Raw genomic sequence first — 11,231 nt, 5'->3', positions numbered from 1 at the left:
ATTGCTAAAAAGGTAATAATTGTCTTTATTTCTTGCACATGTGAACAGCAATTGTGTTTTCCTTAATAATAAACTACATATGTTTTAATCTTTGATACCTTGAGTTGTCCCATTCCTTTGAAATGAAAAGATAGAAATAACAAAGACGTTTCTATTTTTTCAGAAGCAAACATTGGTTGATCATTGCAATTGTTAAATCACGTACATATACTTTCCACAGAGTACTTGAATACAACTTATACAGTTTGTTTTGTACATATTTTATCAATTGTTCTTTATGGAACAATAGAATTATAATCGCAGCTAAACTTTTGAGATTGTTAACGATATATGTTGATGGAAAAAGTGTATAGTTTATTTAAATTAAACCACTTTTCTATATAAGTGTGAATGAATGACCAATGCAAATAGCCATCACATAAAGTTTAGCATTTTTTACAAGATTCAGTACATACATTTCAAAATACTTTTCATGACTACTCATACTTCATACCTCATATTTCATACTTCAATGACATATATCGCATAATGTAACATTGTGAATCAACTCCCTTGCACTCGTAATATTCAAACAATATTGCGTGGTACGAGTGGAAGTTCGAAAATAAGTTTCCCCATGCGACTATGGACAGAAGTGGGAATGAAAGATCAAAAATAGCATGTGCCATTAAAGATCAGATGTACCATTTTTTCCATATAAGTACCACGTTCGTTGAAACATTTGTCAAATCATTCAATAAGCTTCAAAAACCCATCCAGGAAAAAATCAGGGTTCTACATACGGAAGACCTATAGACCAGCTTTTTTGACTTCAGCATTGCTTCCAAAGCGCCTGTCGCCCAGAGTCTTCTTCAAAGCCGGTCATACATGGTCATACGCCGATTTGCTTTAATCTTGTCATCCATCATTCTGATATTTTAGTCTGTAGTGGCCGTGCACGTCCATCCAGGTCTCGGTGTATCCAGCACATGCCGCCGCCCCTCACTGTATTGGCGGCACCATCTCCGTACCATTTCCTTCGACATCACATCAGGCCCATAGACTTTCATGAGGCGGTAATGGATATATGCTTCTGATAAGGAACATATCCATTCATAGCGGACAACCGCTCGCACTTCCACGTTTGATCACATTTTAAAACGCGCCTTCTCTTCATAATTACCAGTCTCACTGGGAGAATTTTCTGCGCTGTGCGCAGACGCTACGACGGCGCCATCTGCAGGCTCTAGGTCAAACGTGTGTCTGGGTGTGCTGCCTGTCTAACCGCTTTCTTGTTTCAACCATTGCTATACCCTTTCCTGGGGAAAGCGAGAGGGAAATTTATTTTCGGAGTCCCCCTCGTATGTACATTGCCCCTTTCTTTCTTAGGAGCCCCATTTTCCACCAAAAACAATTACGCAGCTCAATTTCATTCTTGTGTTTAATGATTGAACAAATGTCATACAGAGGTTGATATATGATCAATTGGAATAAATAGTTTCTTCCATTCTTCAAAGTTCAATAAATAATTCTGCTTTCGTATATCTTATTACAGGTTAAATAATGTATTACTTATGCCAACAAGTGCACGCTTAGTTTCAAATGTATTCATTGGATTCTAAACAATGAACAAGCGTTCCTCTGAATGTTCATATTAGGAGGACACATGTTTCCCACGAGGATATCAATCTACATGAATTTAGTATTTATGATGTCATGCTAATGTTTTAAAATATATCGTCGTTGTCAAAGCATATTTATAAAGAATAACATTTCACACACAATATACATTTATCTTGAATTCATCAAACATTAGTTTATAATTGAAATTTTTACATTGTGTTATGCGGTTGTGTACTACAACGAAATGATGACACCTTCTAATTAATCCTTGATATAATAAATATAGAGAACAACATAGGTTCATTATAGGCGTAAAATGGGGCAATAAACTTCTGCAATGTGATAGTTTTTGAATGGTTTACTCAGACAAGGAATCAAGATGAAACACTAAATTTTCCAGTGGTATACACCTCATTACTATACATTTTGCATATTTTGTTTTATGACAAGTTTCAAATTTCGGTTGTGGACAGTCACACATGCCAATATCTGAGATCAGTACACAAGTCAATCACTGTTCTATTAAAGAGATATCCATGTAAGAATCTATTGGATAATATAATGTGTTGCAATGTAATCTGCTTACGTATGTGGCTAAAACTACACTGGAGTACATTTGTACTCCATCTCGTGTATCTACATTACAATTTTTGTTTCAAGCATTTTATTGTTTGATTTTTGTTCAACAAAATATAGAATAAAGAACAGGTACTATTAGAGCCTATTGCAATATATCAATGCTATATTGCATTCCTATTCCAATGTTGCATCAAAATGAATTGCAAATAAAATATTACGTCTAAATCTGATCATATATAGTTTTAGACAACGATTTTTCTTTCCTTATATAGCTTTTATTACTTTCGTTTCAGATGAAGGAGGAATTAATATGCCTAAAGAGAAATCCATTACGTGGGGGGAGTAAACGTAGCCATGATAGTGGACTCATCCAAACTCAAGTCACGGAATCATTTGAATCCCCAAAGATGTATAAGGCGAATGAGAGGTAAATATGTTATTTACATAATCTTAATAAGAAGTATATAAAGGCACACTACTATCATTAAGAAAGAGGTGTGTGTGCCTAAGATAGTAATACAGAGAAAACAAGTTTTTACATGTGAAATGTTTGATTAGATGGACAAGTGGCATATTGAATGCACAAGGGAATCAAGCACATTTTTGGACACTTTGCTGCCCTACAATATAACGAAGGCTTATGAGCAGTTGAATTCAATTGTAATGGTCAAGAAAACCCCTAGCAGCTGATAATTTCCTGGCAGAATAATACTATCATGCTCTAAGTAATTCTAGAAGTGACCATATAGGGGGCTATACGATGGATTTGCAGGCTATATATGTGTCACTGGTAACAGTAGGGCTTACTGCATATGCACTATTTGCATCACTGGTACGGGTCTTGAACCATCGTTAGGGAAAGACAAAGAATGGTAGTTGTAAGCATGTTTACTTAACTATATATTTTGTCATATATGCAGTGAGAAGCGTCATTTGAAAAGAGCAGAAATGGGGCAATTTCGCTCCTAAGTATGAGAAATTGATAAATTGATTTGATTTGATAAATTGGTAGACAGGGAAAGGATTACCCATTACAAGTTTAATTTTCTTTTGGTAGATGTTAGTCGCTGGAGGGCGTTTGCTGTGATCAAACGGCAGGCTGTCTATTCTACTACGTCTACAAAAAAAAAAAAAAATAAATAAATAAATAAATAAAATAAAATAAAAAAAATAAAAAAATAAAAAAAATTAAAAGATTCGATTTCGTTCAAAAGTTATGGTGCTGACAAATAGACAAATAACATTAAAACAAGTTTTCTTCGCTCGGTCTTCAAAATTTCATAATTTATTCTAGTAAAATAATTAAAAACATATGATCCTTATATCGGTGAACAATTTTGTCTCCGTTTCAAAATCGGAAATGAGGAGTTATATAGAGTACACAGACAATAACTAAATAACTAACTAACTAAATAAATAAATAAAAATAATAAAAAATAAATATATATTGCTATTTAGAACAAAGGTCGCAATTTGTACGAGAAACATAAAGAGCAGTTTTCTCAATTTTCTGGAAAAGTACGCATGAGAATCTGCCCCAACCTTGATATTTTACTCAACTTGATGTTATCTATCGATTGCTATACAGGGATTGGATCTAAAAGTTTCCCAAACATTACTAGTATTTCTTTTCCGGAGACGTAAGTTTCTGCAGAACTACAATTTTGTATGGTTTACATTTTAAAGCTAACTTCAAGATACGATGAAATATCCTGTCAGATAGTTCTATTTCCTGGGATAATGATCGCCTGCTTGTCTTCTGATTGCTTTACAATATGCGTCTACGTACTTCATCAACATTGCTCTTAGTTCGCACTTTTTGCTGTGTTGCACGTTTACTGTTTCAAAGTTAATTTGCTTCAACGAATTTCGCAATTTACGGCTGTCTTGTATAATGTTGAGGTGACTAGTCTTAAGGGCAGTTGGGCTTATTTTTGTGTTCCAGGGTCCCGTCTTTGTACCAATGATCTCTGATAAGGTTCTAGGACCAAGGCCTCTAAATATTTCCAATTGCAACGTTCGCTCATCTCCTTAAATTTCATGAGGGGCTTCTACTTTGTAAAATATTTGAACTTGAGGCTTGCAACTACGACTCCTAACACCAGGTTATTGGTGGAAAAATTTATGGCTTGAAACCTGGTTGTTAATTATTTAAATCTTTTGAAATGTAACATTGGTTTTCAACTAATTTCTATCACAAACCCCATTTTATCACATCCTCTTGCCAGACCCCCTTATAATTTCTGGTTTGGAAGAAGCTTGTCTGTGATGTTTAATATACCTATTGTGGAGATCTCACAATATCCATCTACTTCTATAATAGTAGAATCCATTTGTTTATATAGTGGCTAGAGTAACGTCCCTAAAAGAAAAAGGATTAAAACCCAATTTTGTCAGTTCATTCATATTACAAACATCGGATTCGTCATACCGTTTCAAAATGGAGGCCGTTTGAACATTTCAGAACTTAATAACTTAATTTTCGGTCATATGATAAAAAATTAACTGATTTCTAATTTTTGTTTAAAAAACGTGGACAGTAGTTAAGAAAGTCATTGAGTGTTTTAAATGACTTGATTATGTGCGCCACGAGGATTGAATCTGATTAATGAAATCACACTGCGCATTGTCTTTTAATTTTAATTACATTTCAATATGCAGGTTTTGTTGAATTTTAGTTTTCTGGTATTTCAATATGTATTTTTTATTAGTTTCATATGGTACCTCTTTCATTTAAATTGATTCTGTTGAAAACTGTGAATCTGTTGAAAATGTATAGTAGACCTATTTTTTGTTGTTGTTAATAGTATGTATAAAAAAAATAAAAATATAAGTATAAAAAAAATCAAAATAATGTTCAAAAATATTTTCCGGTATTTGATTCTAATTACATTTATCTCTTCCACTTACCTTCGCGACGGCCATGAAACCCTCTCCCGACCCCCAGGTTAAGAAACTCTGATATGTAACAGCTTCACACTTTATACTTCATACACAACTCATAGTCATTAGTGAAAAGTTCTTGTGTTGTAATCTGATTGGCCGATCCCTTTCAAAACAAAGTTTTAAAAATGTATTTGAAAATTTTCGTTTATCTTTTACGATCACTGTATTAAGTATTGTTTAATGATATATGGCAGCACACCCTCTAAATTTTAGTAATAATTACGATGGAGCAATTACTAATTTTTTTCTGCGAAATGCATACAGCAATTTCCTAAATTGTATAAATTGCCAAAAATATAAATTTACTGCTCTAGCATAGGACTAACGAATGCATCTTGTAGATTTGGTTGGACCAGTTGGTCCCATTTTAATAGTAAAAAATTGTCAAAATTCAAATGTTGGAAGCTTATTTCTTAATCTATCCTCTTTATAAGATTTTATCATGTCATGCAATTATGTCATTGAGTACATTCATAAAAATGGATACAATCGTGTTTCCTTTTCTAAAATTCGGAAGGGGTACTTAGGAGCATTACCTATTTTGCGAACTAAAAATAATAAAACTTGGTAAGTGTTGTCCATACTCAAATATATTATTCCGTAAATTTGGCTGATCCATTTGTCCCCTTTCATGAGTAATTAATGGCCAAAAAATATAAGTTTTTCCCATATTCCCATAACATGGTCACTTATTGACCTAAATTATGTTCTTTGATAGAGCTTTATTATAACATATTATTATATACAATAGCCTAATTGAATAGAATTTCTATAATCTTTCACAATATGTAGATACATTGATGCTCTATTCTCAAAATTTGGGAAGGATATGTTAAACTTCCTATTTAAATTTGGATTTTTTTTTTCAAAAAAGAAAATTTATTTAATATTCTCCAGGCCTCAAATATATGTAACTCGGAAATGTGAGTGTTTCTACTTTCCCCTTTCTATGGGTAAAATTTACCAAAAATATACGTTAGTAACACATAATATTTTGAATTTTGGTGGAAAATTTGAATTCGTATAAGGTGGGATTAGGAAAGTGCAATTAGAAAAGATATTATGCAAGATATGATAATATGGGTGAGTACATTGTTTTTTTTTCATAGTATAGAACATGTGTACCATGACGCAACACTGATGGATTGGGAATTAATTGTACATATTGTCCATCCTTAAATTTTGGAAATTGTAAAATCTCAAAACCGGGCAATAGTTTCTAACACTAAATTTGTAAATTTAGATGATCCATGGTATTTCATTCAATTGGAAAACAATGCCAAATAATTCATATTTCGCATTTCTGTGACTTGTTTTTAATATATGGTTTTATTGTAACATGATTATATTCATGAATATGCTTTCCTATTTTGCTTCACTGGATATGAGTTCCTTGAGTTATTCTTCTCAAATTTCAGGAAGAAATCTTTAATCTTTAAGTTTGACGTCTTACAGTTATGCCGGCTAGGCTAAAGGAAGCAGTAAATGATGAAGGAAATTGTGGAATGAGGAAAGTGGGAGGAAACGAGAGAACGCCGATAAAACCCACGCACACGTTGTTCGTTCACCACAAAGTTCACTTCGCGCGGGCTGGGGTCGAACCATGGACCCCATGCACCAGAGTTGAATGCTCTACCACTGAACCACCGCGGTCCCCAAATTTCAGGAAGAGTACATCTTATTCACACTTAATTTTAAAATTGTTAAAACTAAAATTTTTCTCTGGGATCTAGAAATGAAATTTTGTAAATTTGGTTGGTTATGCTGATTTTGTGTCTAGGTAAATCAATTGCAAAATTTAAATAGGGTGCTTTCGCCATTTGTATCTTTGCTTTTGTTTTATGTTTATACTTAATACTTTCATTAATAGTACAACTCAGGAATCGAGAAACACTCACCTGTTCTATTTTCTCCCTTCTTACTTGTATATTTGACACTGACCGCTTCGTTCCGATCACGGCTTCAGTCTTTCTGACATTTATTTCCATGTAATACTCTTCACACCTATTTCTCAAGTTTTATAACATCTCATAGATTTTCTTTTCAAATTCGGCAACAGGTACGGTGTCATTTACGAACCGCATACGCCTAATCATTCTACCTCCTACGAAAATACCGATTTTATTATGTAGGGGGTTCTTCGCTCTTTCTTCTTTGTATATATTAAATAAAGTAGGTGAGAGACAATATTCCTGTCGAACTGCCCTTTCAAGTGCTCTTTCCTCTGTCATTTCTTCTTTATCCGAACACGTATTTGTTGGTCCACATATAAGATTCTTATGTACTTCGAGCTTTTAATTCCAACAAAACCATCTTTAGAACTCCTAGCAACTATTGAAGTCATCGTGATTTGCATAACTGCACAAGTCCAGCTAAAGGTATAATGATAAAATCAATAAAAAAATAATGAATATGTCTTGGACATTCGAACTTGAAAATAAGACTTTTTCATATTTACACTTTGCTGGATAACAAATGCCACTAAGTATTAAAATAACGAGTATTACAGGTAATTTATCTATAAGAAAATAATGAAAATACTGGACTTCTGTTATTAGGGAACTCATCAGTCTGTGTTACATTGGTTTTAGATACTATAACTCTGGTTTGGAAAATGAATATACTGATGGTTTGGCAGTAATGGCTGAAAACCAAGCAACAGTCACTCTGCATAGATTCAGTCTCTATTTTTACAATAACGTAATACAACAAAAAAACACATTTAGTTTACTCATATCTATCCTTCAATAAATCAGAATTCCACACTGATTCGTGAGCATTGGGAGTCTGTTCTTTACTATACTGATCTTTCATTTGTATTTCAGCTCTATCTGCTCCCACCAAGTCTTTTCATAACTTTTTTCTTTACCAGTCATCACGAATGTATCCTTAACTAAGCCCTTGATGTCTTGCTTATAGTTATGTTTTCATGACTTGTATTCAAATATTAAATTACTCCATAGGAAGACAGTAGAACGTTGTGCTGTTATTATATGAAGACATGCTAAACTCTGTTGGCTGTTTGCTTTCCAGAACAACATTAGTCCATGGAGTTGTGTGCTAAAGAAATTCAACGCGTCAGTAACATGTAAAAGATGCAGGAAAATGTGTTGTTCTGAATTTCAAACGATAGAGCTCAGTTAGGTGATAGCAACGATATATATAAATCATATAGTGCCAAAAAGTGGATTTGTGTTGTTATGAAACGCGCGGCTTCAATTTTTAATTCACGCGGTCAAACTACTATTGCATTCTTAGAATAAGTGTACGTAACTCTGGTTACTGGTCTTACAAATGGATATGATTTAGCAAGATTTCAACCAAGTACAACTTTTGTGCTGCTACGTCAGGTAAACAAAACATATGTATGGTTAGACATGATAATAAAAACACAGAAAAGTACTCCGTCATAGTTTTCTTGTTAACGTACTCACCCTGGATTCTGGAGATTCTTTGCTGAAGCTCATAAAGTTCGGAACCTATGATAAGCTATTGGTCGTAGCCTCGATGCTGAGCGAAATTTTAAACTTTAAATCAACCAACCTAAAGCAAGTCAATTAGGAATTCAAAAATTAATTTGAATTAAATTAAATGTAATTTCTAGTGTTATCTTTACGGTTACGTATTTCAGGTTAGAAGAGACGAATTTTTAATTAAATCAATTACTATAAAATAATTAATAGAACGTAAATGTGGGATGAAACAACTCTCAAGAAAACATACGGATATCACTTTGCTAATCATAGTTTTACACTCCCTGGGGAAGATCTCTCACACTGAAAGTATGAACTCTACAACTAAAGGACCGTGTCTTCTAAAAGTAAAATAAATGATACAAGCTGGTCAGGGTGTTATATGACAAGAAATTGCGGTATATACGTTTATATTGCCAGTAAGTACAGTACAAAAACAATGTAACCCAACGCAAATATTTGTGAGAGAGCTTTGACGGGGGTTGCTCCCCAATATGATACCTAGACAAAAACATTTTTTTGTTGATTTTTCTGAGTTACTGTTGAGTTAGAAGAGCAACTCCAAATCAAGAGCAATTGCTTTGTACTTCCAAAAAATTAAACTAAAATTAACGTTAACATGCATGACAAATTAAATTAAATTAATTGATAATCTTTACTGAGATTCAAGATATTGGCATAAGCTACAACAACGACGAAATTGTATTCTTTAGAGTAAACCTGCTACGCAAAGAAATAAATGCTGTCACACATAAATATTCAAACTTGTTACTTGAGTGCTCGGTAAGAGGTTGATGAATTTTAACGAACACTTTACTCTTGTAGCTGGCTATATTGGAATAAAAAAATCATAGGTCGTAGTAAATTGCACTTTTATTTAGAAAAGTACAACAACAACAACAACAACAACAACAACAACAACAACAACTACTACTACTACTACTACTACTACTACTACTAATGCTAATACTAATAATAATATAACTTCTGCAATTTGATACAACAAAACGTCATGGAAGTTGAATGCAGGGAACGTTCCCTGTAAGATATTTGATTTTGTTTACTAATTCAATATATTTATCTACTCTGAACAGACGGTTTAACCCTCTATGGATGATTGAGAGCTACTACTAGTTGTGACAGTAACACAGGAGTAAAGCACTCACATCTGCTACAAGGAATCCCTGGTTTGATTCCCGATCGTGTCACTTGTTCCTTCATTCTCATTCCAAAAGTTCTCTCCCAAGTATTCACTTTCGTTAATCATCAGTCTTGTTTTACTTAAAGAGCATAACCTTGAAACGTGGCACTGAAATAGTTATTTTATTTTTCATTACTAAGGTTAATTTTATTCTGTTTCTTCACAGGAGACACAGCGGGAAAGGAATGAAGCGCGGGTCATCTTTCAGAATTAAACCAACGATCGTTCCTCCTTGGACAGCGGCTGGTTTAGAGATGATCAAGCGTAAGCTTAGAAAGAAAGAAAGTTTCTGTTTGGAACTTCTTAGAATTGGAGACACTGAAAGTTACATGTGTCCAGAATGCAATGAATCTTTTACCAAAGATGGTATCCAGAATCATATTAGTCAATTTCATAAGTTATATCCCCGTTTTATCCATGATACGGATTTCCTAACCAACCCAAAGCGAAAACGTTCACAAATCTAAATATACCCTTTACGTTTTCTCCTACCGCATCTATCCTGATTGTCCTGACAATCTTTTCCTCACTTATACAGATTCTTTCTACTGGTGAAAATGAAATCAAATTAAACATTTGAGTTTTACGTCCCAAGATTACGTCGTGTGGGCTAAAGTGATGATGAAAAATGAATGAAATTGTGGAATGAAGAAAGTAGGAAGAAACGAGAGAAATGTCAGAAAACACACACACGGTGTTTGTACACCACAAAACCCACTTGATACGAGCTGGGATTGAACCAGGGAACGCTCTACCACTGAGCCATTACTACCCACTTTCTACTCGTGTTTAACACATTATGATATCGTTATTCAAAGTATTTGCGTATACGAAACATAAGATTACAGCTCCTATAGTTGTACAAGTAATATTGTTAAGTAATTTGTTAGGTTGCCTTCACTGATAACCTTCTTCTCATTTATTGTAGACATGTTCATAAGAGCTGCGACAATCAGGAATTCCACCAAATGTGAAATGCCCTCAGTCCTATATTTTGTCCAAGCACGAGTTATGTGCCCAGCTGATATTTACAGAGATTCATTCCTGTTTATGGAGCCAGTGGCCTTTAGCCATTTGGGGCATTCGTCCTGAGACCCCCGAATTACTTCGCCCTGCGGCTTTGCATCTTATATTGTAGCTTTTACTTTCACTCTCGCACTGCACGAATGTATTAGTGACACTATTCTTTGAGAAAAATATTATCTTCACCTGTTTATATACACATTTTTCTCAAAGTGAAACTATAAGAACTCATGTCGACACAAATATTAATTTTGTTCAAAAATTCATTTCAAACAGTTTGCTTCATTTTTATCTAAAGATGAGATTGGCAACATGGTAGTACTTCTTATATTTTAGACAGAGAAAAGGAATTACCCCTCCTCTCTTGTTAAAGCGGAATTTCGGGAGACGCTGTCCACGCTTGTTTT

Source organism: Thermobia domestica, unplaced genomic scaffold (assembly GCF_964235325.1).
Source record: "Thermobia domestica unplaced genomic scaffold, izTheDome1.hap1.1 HAP1_SCAFFOLD_289, whole genome shotgun sequence".
Lineage (NCBI taxonomy): Eukaryota > Metazoa > Arthropoda > Insecta > Zygentoma > Lepismatidae > Thermobia > Thermobia domestica.
The sequence above is the reverse complement of the archived record's forward strand: the minus strand, read 5'-3'. Positions refer to the sequence as shown.